The 16,650-nt window shown below is 36.1% G+C and overlaps 2 long non-coding RNA genes across 2 annotated transcripts; both read right to left on the bottom strand.

Moving 5' to 3' along the window:
* Positions 1–2,671: 2,671 nt before the first annotated feature.
* On the bottom strand, positions 2,672–6,060 carry LOC122796027. Its single transcript, XR_006363895.1, has 3 exons — positions 6,037–6,060; positions 4,853–4,954; positions 2,672–2,739 (listed from the first exon to the last, which is right to left on the bottom strand). It is a non-coding gene; the product is annotated as an uncharacterized LOC122796027 (long non-coding RNA).
* Positions 6,061–10,788: 4,728 nt separating this feature from the next.
* LOC122796026 lies at positions 10,789–13,139 on the bottom strand. The gene is made up of 3 exons (XR_006363894.1): positions 13,116–13,139; positions 11,935–12,036; positions 10,789–10,862 (listed from the first exon to the last, which is right to left on the bottom strand). It is a non-coding gene; the product is annotated as an uncharacterized LOC122796026 (long non-coding RNA).
* Between the last annotated feature and the right edge of the window lie 3,511 nt (positions 13,140–16,650).

Here is a 16,650-nt window from a genome sequence, read left to right as displayed (position 1 = left end):
TAAATCCAAGGTTTTTTTTTTTGGGGGATTTCCTGGGAAAAACTAAAAGGTAGCCAATAGGGATCCTTACAATTCCAAATTTTAAATTCCCAGTAAGGTAAAAAGACTATTTAAACTTTCAAACTTTAAAGGGCAACTGGCTTCCAATTAGTTTCAGCAGGGAGGTTTGTCCCTCTATAAAATGTGTACTATGGGGTTTGTTCCACCTAAGAAGTCAGCCTAGGAGTAAAAAGGAGGAGGCCAGAAGGTGAATTAGAAAACAGAGAAAAATAAAAAAGTCCTTTGATGTCACCGCATGACATGGAGGTTGGGAGTATATGTTTTACAGAGAATTTAGACACTGTTTGTTAACTTCACCAAGGAACCAAAAGCGCGATAAATGAAACTTTTAGGAGGCTGCTGTCTTCAGCTCCAGAGAAATGAAGTCGCTAGTATTTTAAATGCTAGCAAAAACTGCATTCAAACCACACTAAACATTTTAGATATATTCTCTGATTTTAAAATGCACAAAATAGAAATAGATTCTTCTTACTTTAGCTTTAAATCCACTCTAAACTTAATCGCTAGTTATAAAGAGTATACTTTATAGTTACAATAGCTGCACTCAAATTTGTACATGAATTATAAAACCTACATTTAAAGCACTTCTTTGAAGAGCTTAGGCAACTCTCTAGAAGTCAGCTCAGCTTGTCTAGCTCTACACTGTTACAAATATTGCAGAGAAAACAGTCTGGGAGTTAAAACTGTACCATAATCTAGCCCAGAATAGCAGAAGCAAATAGAAGTTAACAGCTTGTTTATCAGACAGCTGTGAAATATATTATACAAACAAATCATAGTAGATATAATGCTTTGTTTAACACAAGAATATACAAGTAAAAACAATAACAAACAGTGATTAATCCCTGTAATAACATAGTTACGAATGCACATACCAAATTAGGTAGGGATGTTACCTAGTAGGATCCAGGTATACCCTCAGTTTTTAAAAAGTATGGGTTCCTGCAGGTTTTTAAAACCTCCGCCAGAGGGGAGGAGTAAATATAGTAAAAGCAGACTCTTTCCGGACTAGACATTGTAGAAGGGCTAAAACAGTCCTCTACTTCATACCCAAAGAAGTAATTCCTCAGCTGTAGATAGCCTAATTGTATTTAATGTTTTTATAATTTCTTTTTAGAAAAATTTTTTTTTTAATCCAATTTATTATTAGAAATTATCCAATTATTTGTGTAATTCAGTGTTTTTAGGAGCTGAGACACTGACAGATTAGTACTTCTTGGAAAAGTAATATTAGGTAGAATCCAGGTGCACTTTCCTGAAGAACTAAGGTAGCGGATCTACACAGCAACTTCCAGCCCTAAGGTAATAAGTACCATTTAACCACCTTTTCATAAACTTTAAAGGGCAGCATCTTCCACTAGTTCTGTGCAGCAGGAAGGTTTGTCCCTTTCTATACAATGTACTATGGGGCTTGTTCACCGGAAGGAGTCACCTAGGTAAAAAGGAGGGAGGCCAGAAGGTGAATTAGAAAACAGAGAAAAATAAAAGTCCTTTGATGTCACCATGACATGTGAGTAAATTATGTTTTACAGAGAGTTTAGACACTGTTAACTACCAAGGGAACCAAAAGCGCATAAATATGAAACTTAAGGGGCTGCTTCTTGCCCAGAAATGCAGTCGCTAGTATTTAAATGCTAGCAAAAACTATGGCGACCACACTAAACATTTAGATATATTCTCTGATTTTAAATGCACAAAATAGAAATAGATTCTTCTTACTTTTTGCTTTAAATCCACTCTAAACTTGTGAATGCCGCTAGTTATAAAGTATACTTATAGTTACAATAGCTACCAAATTTGTACATGAATTATAAAACCTACATTTAAAGAAGTTTAGGTGGGGCAACTCTCTAGAAGTCCCAGCTCAGAAACTTAGATCTAGCTCTAATAGCTTGCTATTTACAAATATTGCAGAGAAAACAGTCTTTGGAGCGGTACCATAATCTAGCCCAGCAAAATGACGATTTAACAGCTTGTTTTATGCTTTTAAGCGAGAAATATAGTTAGCACAAACAAATCATAGGATATAATGCTTTGTTTAACACAAGAATATCACAAGTGAAAAGCAATAACAAACAGTGATTAATCCTGTAATAACATAGTTCCACGACATAGCAAATTAGGTAGGATGTTACCTATAGGATCCATAGGTATACCTCAGTTTTTAAAAAGTGGCCCGAGGTTCCTGCAGGTTTTTAAAAACCTAAGCTAGAGGGAGGAGTAAAATATTAAGCTTACTCTTTCCCGAGACTAGGCCATAAGCCCGGGGCCGAATTAAAACAGTCCTCTACTATACCCAAAGAAGTAATTCTCAGCTGGGTAGATAGCCTAATTGTATTAATGTTTTTTTATAATTTCTTTGAAATTTTTTTTTTTTTTAATCAATTTATTGGAAATTATCCAATTATTTGGTGTAATTCAGTGTTTTAGGAGCTTGAGACACTGACAGATTAGTACTTCTTGGAAAAGTAATATTAGGTAAGAATCCAGGGTGGTTTACTTGGAACCTAAAGGTGCCGAGGGATCCTACACAGCAACTTCCCAGCCTAAGGTAATAAGTACTACTTAACCACCTTTTCTATAAACTTTTAAAGGGCAGCATCTTCCACTTTAGTTTCAGCAGGGAGGTTTGTCCCTTTCTATACAATGTACTATGGGGCTTGTTCACGAAGGAGTCACCTAGGTAAAAAGGAGGGAGGCCAGAAGGTGAATTAGAAAACAGAGAAAAATAAAAAGTCCTTTGATGTCACCATGACATGGGAGCCAGATTATGTTTTTACAGAGAATTTAGCCACTGTTAACTACCAAGGAACCAAAACGCATAAATGAAACTTTAGAGGCTGCTTCTTGCTCAGAAATGCAGTCGCTAGTATTTAAATGCTAGCAAAAACTATACAAAGAATATCAGCATGCAGGTAAAAGAAAAAAGCTGTATAACTCCAGGCTCAGCATGCAGGTAAAAGAAAAAAGCTGTATAACTCCAGGCTCCAAAATTTTCCACAACAAATTTCTTCCACAGTTAATGAAAAACTGTACAGCTCCAAACACCAAGCACAAGAACTTCTTCTCCACGAAAGAATGCTCCAGCAACCAATACTTCAGTAATAGATTCTTTCTTACTTTAATTGCTAGTACAGTACGCTTTCACCTTCTCGCTTTATCAACCACAGTGCCATTGTAAGAGGAGGTATTTAACACATTTCATTCACAGTTCATTGGTCCGCTTTATCAATCTGATTATTACACCTTGTCATACAGCAGCACTGCTGTGCCATTTCAAATGAATGTCGCTAGTTAAATAAAGTATTAAAACTTCAATTAGTTGCAATGGTCGACCAAATTATGTAATCATACAGCATCACAGCTATAAAATGATAACATACACCTTAGGGGCCTATAAAATCTTTTTGTTTTGGCAAAACTTTAATTATTAAAATAACAATTTATTTAAAGTACATAAAACATACACCTTAGGTGTCTCTAGAATCCTATCATACTCAGGGATTTTATCAGCCTTAGTCTAGGCTCCATTTGAGTTCTATCATTCATACAGAATTTATGTATCCATATCCCTCCCCATGTTAGGTTTTATTTCTTTGTATCACACTAAAACTAAAAATCATGTTCCTCTCCCATTTGTCTAATCGTACTTTTGCTAGCTGACAGCTCTTTGGAGGCCTGTACCAAATCCCACAGCTAATGAAAGCAACATCGTCTAACACTCCCTTGAGCTTTCCATACTGCTTTTCCCCACGACATGGCACAGAAGCGATCGCAAGGTATATGATATTGGTGCTTGTGAAAGTTTTAGTGTCATTGTATCCTAAAACTAAAATCAGCCTGTGTTCCTCTCCCATTTGTCTAATGTGCTTTGCTAGCGCACATTATTCTCAGCGCCTGTCCCTAATTGCGCCAAATGTGCTCCGCGTGCATCGCTCCCTGGGCATGCAGCGTTTTCCCCGCGTGAGAGGCGGCACAGGGCGCTTGTCGAACAAGGTATATGATATTGGTGCTTGTACAAGTAGTGTCAGTCCTAAAGATATATTCAGCCTGTGTAGTTGGATGTTGGAAACTTATTCTATTGTCTATGTACATACATTGATTACATTTGCCACAGGCAACCGTATTTCTCCATCCTATTGGCATCCCTACACACATGGTCTTTGACTGGTCTGAACCAATGGTATTCACGACATAGTTTCCTTTTCAGGTTCTGCTTGTCTAAAAGTAAACTAGGCACCTCTCCTACTTCATATAAGTTATCATCTAGACTCATAACTTTCTCCAATTGTTCTTAAAAGTAAACCTAGGCACCTCTCCTGCTACTTCATATAAGTTATCATCTAGACTCATAACTTTCCAATGCTGTTTTATAGGATCCAGGTATACCTCAGTTTTTAAAAAGTGGCGGGTTCCTGCAGGTTTTTTAAAACCTCGCTAGAGGGGGAGGAGTAAATATATTAAGCACTCTTTCCCGGGCTGAGCGTAGGCGGAAGGGGCTAAAACAGTCCTCTACTATACCCAAAGAAGTAATTCTCAGCTGGGTAGATAGCCTAATTGTATTAATGTTTTTTATAATTTCTTTGAAATTTTTTTTTTTTTTAATCCAATTTATTAGGAAATTATCCAATTATTTGGTGTAATTCAGTGTTTTTAGGAGCTGAGACACTGACAGATTAGTACTTCTTGGAAATTAATATTAGGTAAATCCAGGTGCATTTCCTGAAACTAAGGTAGCCGAGGATCCTACACAGCAACTTCCAGCCTAAGGTAATAAGTACTATTTAACCACCTTTTCATAAACTTTAAAGGGCAGCGTCTTCCACTAGTTTCAGCAGGGAGGTTTGTCCCTTTCTATACAATGTACTATGGGGCTTGTTCACGAAGGAGTCACCTAGGTAAAAAGGAGGGAGGCCAGAAGGTGAATTAGAAAACAGAAAAATAAAAAGTCCTTTGATGTCACCATGACATGGGAGCTGGTATGTTTTTACAGAGAATTTAGACACTGTTAACTACCAAGGAACCAAAACGCATAAATGAAACTTTAGAGGCTGCTTCTTGCTCAGAAATGCAGTCGCTAGTATTTAAATGCTAGCAAAAACTATAGCTTAATTCACACTAAACATTTAGATATATTCTCTGATTTTAAATGCACAAAATAGAAATAGATTCTTCTTACTTTGCTTTAAATCCACTCTAAACGTAATCGCTAGTTATAAAGTATACTTATAGTTACAATAGCGACCAAATTTGTACATGAATTATAAAACCTACATTTAAAGCGCTTTAGAGCGAGGCAACTCTCTAGAAGTCAGCTCAGCTTAGTCTAGCTCTCACGCTGTTACAAATATTGCAGAGAAAACAGTCTTTGAGCGTACCATAATCTAGCCCAGAAAGCAACAGTTAACAGCTTGTTTATCTACAGCTTAAATATGGTTAGCACAAACAAATCATAGGATATAATGCTTTGTTTAACACAAGAATATACAAGTAAGCAATAACAAACAGTGATTAATCCTGTAATAACATAGTTACGACATACCATATCAGGTAGGAATGTTACCTATAGGATCCAGGTATACATCTGTTTTTAAAAGTGGCGGTTCCTGCAGGTTTTTAAAACCTCGCTAGAGGGGAGGAGTAAATATATTAAGCACTCTTTCCCGGCTAGGTCAGAAGGGCTAAAACAGTCCTCTACTATACCCAAAGAAGTAATTCTCAGCTGGGTAGATAGCCTAATTGTATTAATGTTTTTTATAATTTCTTTGAAATTTATTTTTTTTTTTAATCCAATTTATTAGGAAATTATCCAATTATTTGGTGTAATTCAGTGTTTTTAGGAGCTGAGACACTGACAGATTAGTACTTCTTTGAAAAGTAATATTAGGTAAATCCAGGTGGATTTCCTGAAACTAAGGTAGCCGAGGATCCTACACAGCAACTTCCAGCCTAAGGTAATAAGTACTATTTAACCACCTTTTCATAAACTTTAAAGGGCAGCCCCTTCCACTAGTTTCAGCAGGGAGGTTTGTCCCTTTCTATACAATGTACTATGGGGCTTGTTCACGAAGGAGTCACCTAGGTAAAAAGGAGGGAGGCCAGAAGGTGAATTAGAAAACAGAGAAAAATAAAAAGTCCTTTGATGTCACCATGACATGGGAGCGGTATGTTTTTACAGAGAATTTAGACACTGTTAACTACCAAGGAACCAAAACGCATAAATGAAACTTTAGAGGCTGCTTCTTGCTCAGAAATGCAGTCGCTAGTATTTAAATGCTAGCAAAAACTATAGCACCACACTAAACATTTAGATATATTCTCTGATTTTAAATGCACAAAATAGAAATAGATTCTTCTTACTTTGCTTTAAATCCACTCTAAACGTAATCGCTAGTTATAAAGTATACTTATAGTTACAATAGCTTACCAAATTTGTACATGAATTATAAAACCTACATTTAAAGCGCTTAGAGCGAGGCAACTCTCTAGAAGTCAGCTCAGCTTAGTCTAGCTCTACGCTGTTACAAATATTGCAGAGAAAACAGTCTTTGAGCGATACCATAATTTAGCCTAGAAAGGAACAGTTAACAGTTTGTTTATCGGACAACTAAATATGGTTAGCACAAACAAATCACAGGATATAATGCTTTGTTTAACACAAGAATATACAAGTAAGCAATAACAAACAGTGATTAATCCTGTAATAACATAGTTACGACATACCAAATTAGGTAGGGATGTTACCTATAGGATCCAGGTATACCTCAGTTTTTAAAAAGTATGGTTCCTGCAGGTTTTTAAAACCTCGCTAGAGGGGAGGAGTAAATATATTAAGCACTCTTTCCGGCTAGGTCAGAAGGGCTAAAACAGTCCTCTACTATACCCAAAGAAGTAATTCTCAGCTGGGTAGATAGCCTAATTGTAATAATGTTTTTATAATTTCTTTGAAATTTTTTTTTTTTTAATCCAATTTATTAGGAAATTATCCAATTATTTGGTGTAATTCAGTGTTTTTAGGAGCTGAGACACTGACAGATTAGTACTTCTTGAAAAGTAATATTAGGTAAATCCAGGTGCATTTCCTGAAACTAAGGTAGCCGAGGATCCTACACAGCAACTTCCAGCCTAAGGTAATAAGTACTATTTAACCACCTTTTCATAAACTTTAAAGGGCAGCTCTTCCACTAGTTTCAGCAGGGAGGTTTGTCCCTTTCTATACAATGTACTATGGGGCTTGTTCAACAAGCAGTCACCTAGGTAAAAAGGAGGGAGGCCAGAAGGTGAATTAGAAAACAAAGAAAAATAAAAGTCCTTTGATGTCACCATGACATGGGAGCTGGTATGTTTTACAGAGAATTTAGACACTGTTAACTACCAAGGAACCAAAACGCATAAATGAAACTTTAGAGGCTGCTTCTTGCTCAGAAATGCAGTCGCTAGTATTTAAATGCTAGCAAAAACTATAGCGACCACACTAAACATTTAGATATATTCTCTGATTTTAAATGCACAAAATAGAAATAGATTCTTCTTACTTTGCTTTAAATCCACTCTAAACGTAATCGCTAGTTATAAAGTATACTTATAGTTACAATAGCACCAAATTTGTACATGAATTATAAAACCTACATTTAAAGCGCTTAGAGCTGAGGCAACTCTCTAGAAGTCAGCTCAGCTAGTCTAGCTCTCACGCTGTTACAAATATTGCAGAGAAAACAGTCTTTGAGCGGTACCATAATCTAGCCCAGAAAGCAACAGTTAACAGCTTGTTTATCGTGACAGCTTAAATATGGTTAGCACAAACAAATCATAGGATATAATGCTTTGTTTAACACAAGAATATACAAGTAAGCAATAACAAACAGTGATTAATCCTGTAATAACATAGTTACGACATACCAAATTAGGTAGGGATGTTACCTATAGGATCCAGGTATACCTCAGTTTTTAAAAAGTGGCGGGTTCCTGCAGGTTTTTTAAAACCTCGCTAGAGGGGGAGGAGTAAATATATTAAGCAATCTTTCCCGGCTAGGTCAGAAGGGCTAAAACAGGCCTCTACTATACCCAAAGAAGTAATTCTCAGCTGGGTAGATAGCCTAATTGTATTAATGTTTTTTGTAATTTCTTTGAAATTTTTTATTTTTTTTTTAATCCAATCTGTTAGGAAATTATCCAATTATTTGGTGTAATTCAGTTTTTTTAGGAGCTGAGACACTGACAGATTAGTACTTCTTGGAAAAGTAATATTAGGTAAATCCAGGTGCATTTCCTGAAACTAAGGTAGCCGAGGATCCTACACAGCAACTTCCAGCCTAAGGTAATAAGTACTATTTAACCACCTTTTCATAAACTTTAAAGGGCAGCATCTTCCACTAGTTTCAGCAGGGAGGTTTGTCCCTTTCTATACAATGTACTATGGGGCTTGTTCACGAAGGAGTCACCTAGGTAAAAAGGAGGGAGGCCAGAAGGTGAATTAGAAAACAGAGAAAAATAACAAGTCCTATGATGTCACCATGACATGGGAGCGGGTATGTTTTTACAGACAATTTAGACACTGTTAACTACCAAGGAACCAAAACGCATAAATGAAACTTTAGAGGCTGCTTCTTGCTCAGAAATGCAGTCGCTAGTATTTAAATGCTAGCAAAAACTATAGCTAACCACACTAAACATTTAGATATATTCTCTGATTTTAAATGCACAAAATAGAAATAGATTCTTCTTACTTTGCTTTAAATCCACTCTAAACGTAATCGCTAGTTATAAAGTATACTTATAGTTACAATAGCTTACCAAATTTGTACATGAATTATAAAACCTACATTTAAAGCGCTTAGAGCGAGGCAACTCTCTAGAAGTCAGCTCAGCGCTAGTCTAGCTCTCACGCTGTTACAAATATTGCAGAGAAAACAGTCTTTGAGCGTACCATAATCTAGCCCAGAAAGCAACAGTTAACAGCTTGTTTATCGTGACAGCTTAAATATGGTTAGCACAAACAAATCATAGGATATAATGCTTTGTTTAACACAAGAATATACAAGTAAGCAATAACAAACAGTGATTAATCCTGTAATAACATAGTTACGACATACCAAATAAGGTAGGGATGTTACCTATAGGATCCAGGTATACCTCAGTTTTTAAAAGTGGCGGTTCCTGCAGGTTTTTAAAACCTCGCTAGAGGGGAGGAGTAAATATATTAAGCACTCTTTCCGGCTAGGCCAGAAGGGCTAAAACAGTCCTCTACTATACCCAAAGAAGTAATTCTCAGCTGGGTAGATAGCCTAATTGTATTAATGTTTTTATAATTTCTTTGAAATTTTTTTTTTAATCCAATTTATTAGGAAATTATCCAATTATTTGGTGTAATTCAGTGTTTTTAGGAGCTGAGACACTGACAGATTAGTACTTCTTGAAAAGTAATATTAGGTAAATCCAGGTGGATTTCCTGGAACTAAGGTAGCCGAGGATCCTACACAGCAACTTCCAGCCTAAGGTAATAAGTACTATTTAACCACCTTTTCATAAACTTTAAAGGGCAGCGTCTTCCACTAGTTTCAGCAGGGAGGTTTGTCCCTTTCTATACAATGTACTATGGGGCTTGTTCTCGAAGGAGTCACCTAGGTAAAAAGGAGGGAGGCCAGAAGGTGAATTAGAAAACAGAGAAAAATAAAAAGTCCTTTGATGTCACCATGACATGGGAGCGGGTATGTTCTTGCAGAGAATTTAGACACTGTTAACTACCAAGGAACCAAAACGCATAAATGAAACTTTAGAGGCTGCTTCTTGCTCAGAAATGCAGTCGCTAGTATTTAAATGCTAGCAAAAACTATAGCGACCACACTAAATATTTAGATATATTCTCTGATTTTAAATGCACAAAATAGAAATAGATTCTTCTTACTTTGCTTTAAATCCACTCTAAACGTAATTGCTAGTTATAAAGTATACTTATAGTTACAATAGCGACCAAATTTGTACATGAATTATAAAACCTACATTTAAAGCGCTTTAGAGCGAGGCAACTCTCTAGAAGTCAGCTCAGCTTAGTCTAGCTCTACGCTGTTACAAATATTGCAGAGAAAACAGTCTTTGAGCGGTACCATAATCTAGCCCAGAAAGCAACAGTTAACAGCTTGTTTATCGTGACAGCTTAAATATGGTTAGCACAAACAAATCATAGGATATAATGCTTTGTTTAACACAAGAATATACAAGTAAGCAATAACAAACAGTGATTAATCCTGTAATAACTTACTTACGTCATACCAAATTACGTTAGGATGTTACCTATAGGAGCGAGGTATACCTCAGTTTTTAAAAAGTGGCGGGTTCCTGCAGGTTTTTAAAACCTCGCTAGAGGGGAGGAGTAAATATATTAAGCACTCTTTCCGGCTAGGTCAGAAGGGCTAAAACAGTCCTCTACTATACCCAAAGAAGTAATTCTCAGCTGGGTAGATAGCCTAATTGTATTAATGTTTTTATAATTTCTTTGAAATTTTTTTTTTTAATCCAATTTATTAGGAAATTATCCAATTATTTGGTGTAATTAAGTGTTTTTAGATGCTGAGTCACTGACAGATTAGTACTTCTATTGAAAGTAATATAAGGTAAATCCAGGTGGATTTCCTGAAACTAAGGTAGCCGAGGATCCTACACAGCAACTTCCAGCCTAAGGTAATAAGTACTATTTAACCACCTTTTCATAAACTTTAAAGGGCAGCTGCCTTCCACTAGTTTCAGCAGGGAGGTTTGTCCCTTTCTATACAATGTACTATGGGGCTTGTTCACGAAGGAGTCACCTAGGTAAAAAGGAGGGAGGCCAGAAGGTGAATTAGAAAACAGAGAAAAATAAAAGTCCTTTGATGTCACCATGACATGGGAGCTGGTATGTTTTACAGAGAATTTAGACACTGTTAACTACCAAGGAACCAAAACGCATAAATGAAACTTTAGAGGCTGCTTCTTGCTCAGAAATGCAGTCGCTAGTATTTAAATGCTAGCAAAAACTATAGCAACCACACTAAACATTTAGATATATTCTCTGATTTTAAATGCACAAAATAGAAATAGATTCTTCTTACTTTGCTTTAAATCCACTCTAAACGTAATCGCTAGTTATAAAGTATACTTATAGTTACAATAGCGACCAAATTTGTACATGAATTATAAAACCTACATTTAAAGCGCTTAGAGCGAGGCAACTCTCTAGAAGTCAGCTCAGCTTAGTCTAGCTCTACGCTGTTACAAATATTGCAGAGAAAACAGTCTTTGAGCGTACCATAATCTAGCCCAGAAAGCAACAGTTAACAGCTTGTTTATCGACAGCTTAAATATGGTTAGCACAAACAAATCATAGGATATAATGCTTTGTTTAACACAAGAATATACAAGTAAGCAATAACAAACAGTGATTAATCCTGTAATAACATAGTTACGACATACCAAATTAGGTAGGGATGTTACCTATAGGATCCAGGTATACCTCAGTTTTTAAAAAGTGATGGTTCCTGCAGGTTTTTAAAACCTCGCTAGAGGGGAGGAGTAAATATATTAAGCACTCTTTCCGGCTAGGTCAGAAGGGCTAAAACAGTCCTCTACTATACCCAAAGAAGTAATTCTCAGCTGGGTAGATAGCCTAATTGTATTAATGTTTTTTATAATTTCTTTGAAATTTTTTTTTTTAATCCAATTTATTAGGAAATTATCCAATTATTTGGTGTAATTCAGTGTTTTTAGGAGCTGAGACACTGACAGATTAGTACTTCTTGGAAATTAATATTAGGTAAATCCAGGTGGATTTCCTGAAACTAAGGTAGCCGAGGATCCTACACAGCAACTTCCAGCCTAAGGTAATAAGTACTACTTAACCACCTTTTCATAAACTTTAAAGGGCAGCGTCTTCCACTAGTTTCAGCAGGGAGGTTTGTCCCTTTCTATACAATGTACTATGGGGCTTGTTCACGAAGGAGTCACCTAGGTAAAAAGGAGGGAGGCCAGAAGGTGAATTAGAAAACAGAGAAAAATAAAAGTCCTTTGATGTCACCATGACATGGGAGCGGGTATGTTTTTACAGAGAATTTAGACACTGTTAACTACCAAGGAACCAAAACGCATAAATGAAACTTTAGAGGCTGCTTCTTGCTCAGAAATGCAGTCGCTAGTATTTAAATGCTAGCAAAAACTATAGCACCACACTAAACATTTAGATATATTCTCTGATTTTAAATGCACAAAATAGAAATAGATTCTTCTTACTTTGCTTTAAATCCACTCTAAACGTAATCGCTAGTTATAAAGTATACTTATAGTTACAATAGCGCACCAAATTTGTACATGAATTATAAAACCTACATTTAAAGCGCTTTAGAGTGAGGCAACTCTCTAGAAGTCAGCTCAGCTTAGTCTAGCTCTACGCTGTTACAAATATTGCAGAGAAAACAGTCTTTGAGCGGTACCATAATCTAGCCCAGAAAGCAACAGTTAACAGCTTGTTTATCGTGACAGCTTAAATATGGTTAGCACAAACAAATCATAGGATATAATGCTTTGTTTAACACAAGAATATACAAGTAAGCAATAACAAACAGTGATTAATCCTGTAATAACATAGTTACTTACATACCAAATTAGGTAGGGATGTTACCTATAGGATCCAGGTATACCTCAGTTTTTAAAAGTATGGTTCCTGCAGGTTTTTAAAACCTCGCTAGAGGGGAGGAGTAAATATATTAAGCACTCTTTCCGGCTAGGTCAGAAGGGCTAAAACAGTCCTCTACTATACCCAAAGAAGTAATTCTCAGTTGGGTAGATAGCCTAATTGTATTAATGTTTTTTATAATTTCTTTGAAATTTTTTTTTTTTTAATCCAATTTATTAGGAAATTATCCAATTATTTGGTGTAATTCAGTGTTTTTAGGAGCTGAGACACTGACAGATTAGTACTTCTTTGAAAAGTAATATTAGGTAAATCCAGGTGGATTTCCTGAAACTAAGGTAGCCGAGGATCCTACACAGCAACTTCCAGCCTAAGGTAATAAGTACTATTTAACCACCTTTTCATAAACTTTAAAGGGCAGTGTCTTCCACTAGTTTCAGCAGGGAGGTTTGTCCCTTTCTATACAATGTACTATGGGGCTTGTTCACGAAGGAGTCACCTAGGTAAAAAGGAGGGAGGCCAGAAGGTGAATTAGAAAACAGAGAAAAATAAAAGTCCTTTGATGTCACCATGACATGGGAGCGGTATTTTTACAGAGAATTTAGATACTGTTAACTACCAAGGAACCAAAACGCATAAATGAAACTTTAGAGGCTGCTTCTTGCTCAGAAATGCAGTCGCTAGTATTTAAATGCTAGCAAAAACTATGCCCACCACACTAAACATTTAGATATATTCTCTGATTTTAAATGCACAAAATAGAAATAGATTCTTCTTACTTTGCTTTAAATCCACTCTAAACGTAATCGCTAGTTATAAAGTATACTTATAGTTACAATAGCCACCAAAATTGTACATGAATTATAAAAACCTACATTTAAAGCTCTTAGAGTGAGGCAACTCTCTAGAAGTCAGCTCAGCGCTAGTCTAGCTCTACGCTGTTACAAATATTGCAGAGAAAACAGTCTTTGGAGCGTACCATAATCTAGCCCAGAAAGCAACAGTTAACAGCTTGTTTATCGTGACAGCTTAAATATGGTTAGCACAAACAAATCATAGGATATAATGCTTTGTTTAACACAAGAATATACAAGTAAGCAAAAACAAACACTGATTAATCTTGTAATAACATAGTTACGACATACCAAATTAGGTAGGGATGTTACCTATAGGATCCAGGTATACCTCAGTTTTTAAAAGTGGCGGTTCCTGCAGGTTTTTAAAACCTCGCTAGAGGGGAGGAGTAAATATATTAAGCACTCTTTCCCGGCTAGGTCAGAAGGGCTAAAACAGTCCTCTACTATACCCAAAGAAGTAATTCTCAGCTGGGTAGATAGCCTAATTGTATTAATGCTTTTTATAATTTCTTTGAATTTTTTTTTTTTTAATCCAATTTATTAGGAAATTATCCAATTATTTGGTGTAATTCAGTGTTTTTAGGAGCTGAGACACTGACAGATTAGTACTTCTTGGAAAAGTAATATTAGGTAAATCCAGGTGGATTTCCTGAAACTAAGGTAGCCGAGGATCCTACACAGCAACTTCCAGCCTAAGGTAATAAGTACTATTTAACCACCTTTTCATAAACTTTAAAGGGCAGCGTCTTCCACTAGTTTCAGCAGGGAGGTTTGTCCCTTTCTATACAATGTACTATGGGGCTTGTTCACGAAGGAGTCACCTAGGTAAAAAGGAGGGAGGCCAGAAGGTGAATTAGAAAACAGAGAAAAATAGAAGTCCTTTGATGTCACCATGACATGGGAGCGGGTATGTTTTTACAGAGAATTTAGACACTGTTAACTACCAAGGAACCAAAACGCATAAATGAAACTTTAGAGGCTGCTTCTTGCTCAGAAATGCAGTCGCTAGTATTTAAATGCTAGCAAAAACTATAGCGACCACACTAAACATTTAGATATATTCTCTGATTTTAAATGCACAAAATAGAAATAGATTCTTCTTACTTTGCTTTAAATCCACTCTAAACGTAATCGCTAGTTATAAAGTATACTTATAGTTACAATAGCTACCAAATTTGTACATGAATTATAAAACCTACATTTAAAGCGCTTTGAGTGAGGCAACTCTCTAGAAGTCAGCTCAGCTGTAGTCTAGCTCTACGCTGTTACAAATATTGCAGAGAAAACAGTCTTTGGAGCGGTACCATAATCTAGCCCAGAAAGCAACAGTTAACAGCTTGTTTATCGTGACAGCTTAAATATGGTTAGAACAAACAAATCATAGGATATAATGCTTTGTTTAACACAAGAATATACAAGTAAGCAATAACAAACAGTGATTAATCCTGTAATAACATAGTTACGACATACCAAATTAGGTAGGGATGTTACCTATAGGATCCAGGTATACCTCAGTTTTTAAAAAGTGGCGGGTTCCTGCAGGTTTTTAAAACCTCGCTAGAGGGGAGGAGTAAATATATTAAGCACTCTTTCCCGGCTAGGTCAGAAGGGCTAAAACAGTCCTCTACTATACCCAAAGAAGTAATTCTCAGCTGGGTAGATAGCCTAATTGTATTAATGTTTTTATAATTTCTTTGAAATTTTTTTTTTAATCCAATCTGTTAGGAAATTATCCAATTATTTGGTGTAATTCTGTTATTTTAGGAGCTGAGACACTGACAGATTAGTACTTCTTGAAAAGTAATATTAGGTAAATCCAGGTGGATTTCCTGAAACTAAGGTAGCCGAGGATCCTACACAGCAACTTCCAGCCTAAGGTAATAAGTACTATTTAACCACCTTTTCATAAACTTTAAAGGGCAGCGACTTCCACTAGTTTCAGCAGGGAGGTTTGTCCCTTTCTATACAATGTACTATGGTGCTTGTTCACTAAGGAGTCACCTAGGTAAAAAGGAGGGAGGCCAGAAGGTGAATTAGAAAACAGAGAAAAATAAAAGTCCTTTGATGTCACCATGACATGGGAGCGGTATGTTTTACAGAGAATTTAGACACTGTTAACTACCAAGGAACCAAAACGCATAAATGAAACTTTAGAGGCTGCTTCTTGCTCAGAAATGCAGTCGCTAGTATTTAAATGCTAGCAAAAACTATATCTACCACACTAAACATTTAGATATATTCTCTGATTTTAAATGCACAAAATAGAAATAGATTCTTCTTACTTTGCTTTAAATCCACTCTAAACGTAATCGCTAGTTATAAAGTATACTTATAGTTACAATAGCCACCAAATTTGTACATGAATTATAAAACCTACATTTAAAGCGCTTAGAGTGAGGCAACTCTCTAGAAGTCAGCTCAGCGCTAGTCTAGCTCTACGCTGTTACAAATATTGCAGAGAAAACGGTCTTTGGAGCGGTACCATAATCTAGCCCAGAAAGCAACAGTTAACAGCTTGTTTATCGTGACAGCTTAAATATGGTTAGCACAAACAAATCATAGGATATAATGCTTTGTTTAACACAAGAATATACAAGTAAGCAATAACAAACAGTGATTAATCCTGTAATAACATAGTTACGACATACCAAATTAGGTAGGGATGTTACCTATAGGATCCAGGTATACCTCAGTTTTTAAAAAGTGGCGGGTTCCTGCAGGTTTTTAAAACCTCGCTAGAGGGGAGGAGTAAATATATTAAGCACTCTTTCCGGCTAGGTCAGAAGGGCTAAAACAGTCCTCTACTATACCCAAAGAAGTAATTCTCAGCTGGGTAGATAGCCTAATTGTATTAATGTTTTTTATAATTTCTTTGAAATTTTTTTTTTTAATCCAATTTATTAGGAAATTATCCAATTATTTGGTGTAATTCAGTGTTTTAGGAGCTGAGACACTGACAGATTAGTACTTCTTGAAAAGTAATATTAGGTAAATCCAGGTGGATTTCCTGAAACTAAGGTAGCCGAGGATCCTACACAGCAACTTCCAGCCTAAGGTAATAAGTACTATTTAACC

The sequence above is a fragment of the Protopterus annectens genome, chromosome 2.part2 (genome assembly GCF_019279795.1).
Source record: "Protopterus annectens isolate FY-2018-M chromosome 2.part2, PAN1.0, whole genome shotgun sequence".
Lineage (NCBI taxonomy): Eukaryota > Metazoa > Chordata > Ceratodontiformes > Protopteridae > Protopterus > Protopterus annectens.
The sequence above is the reverse complement of the archived record's forward strand: the minus strand, read 5'-3'. Positions and strand labels throughout refer to the sequence as shown.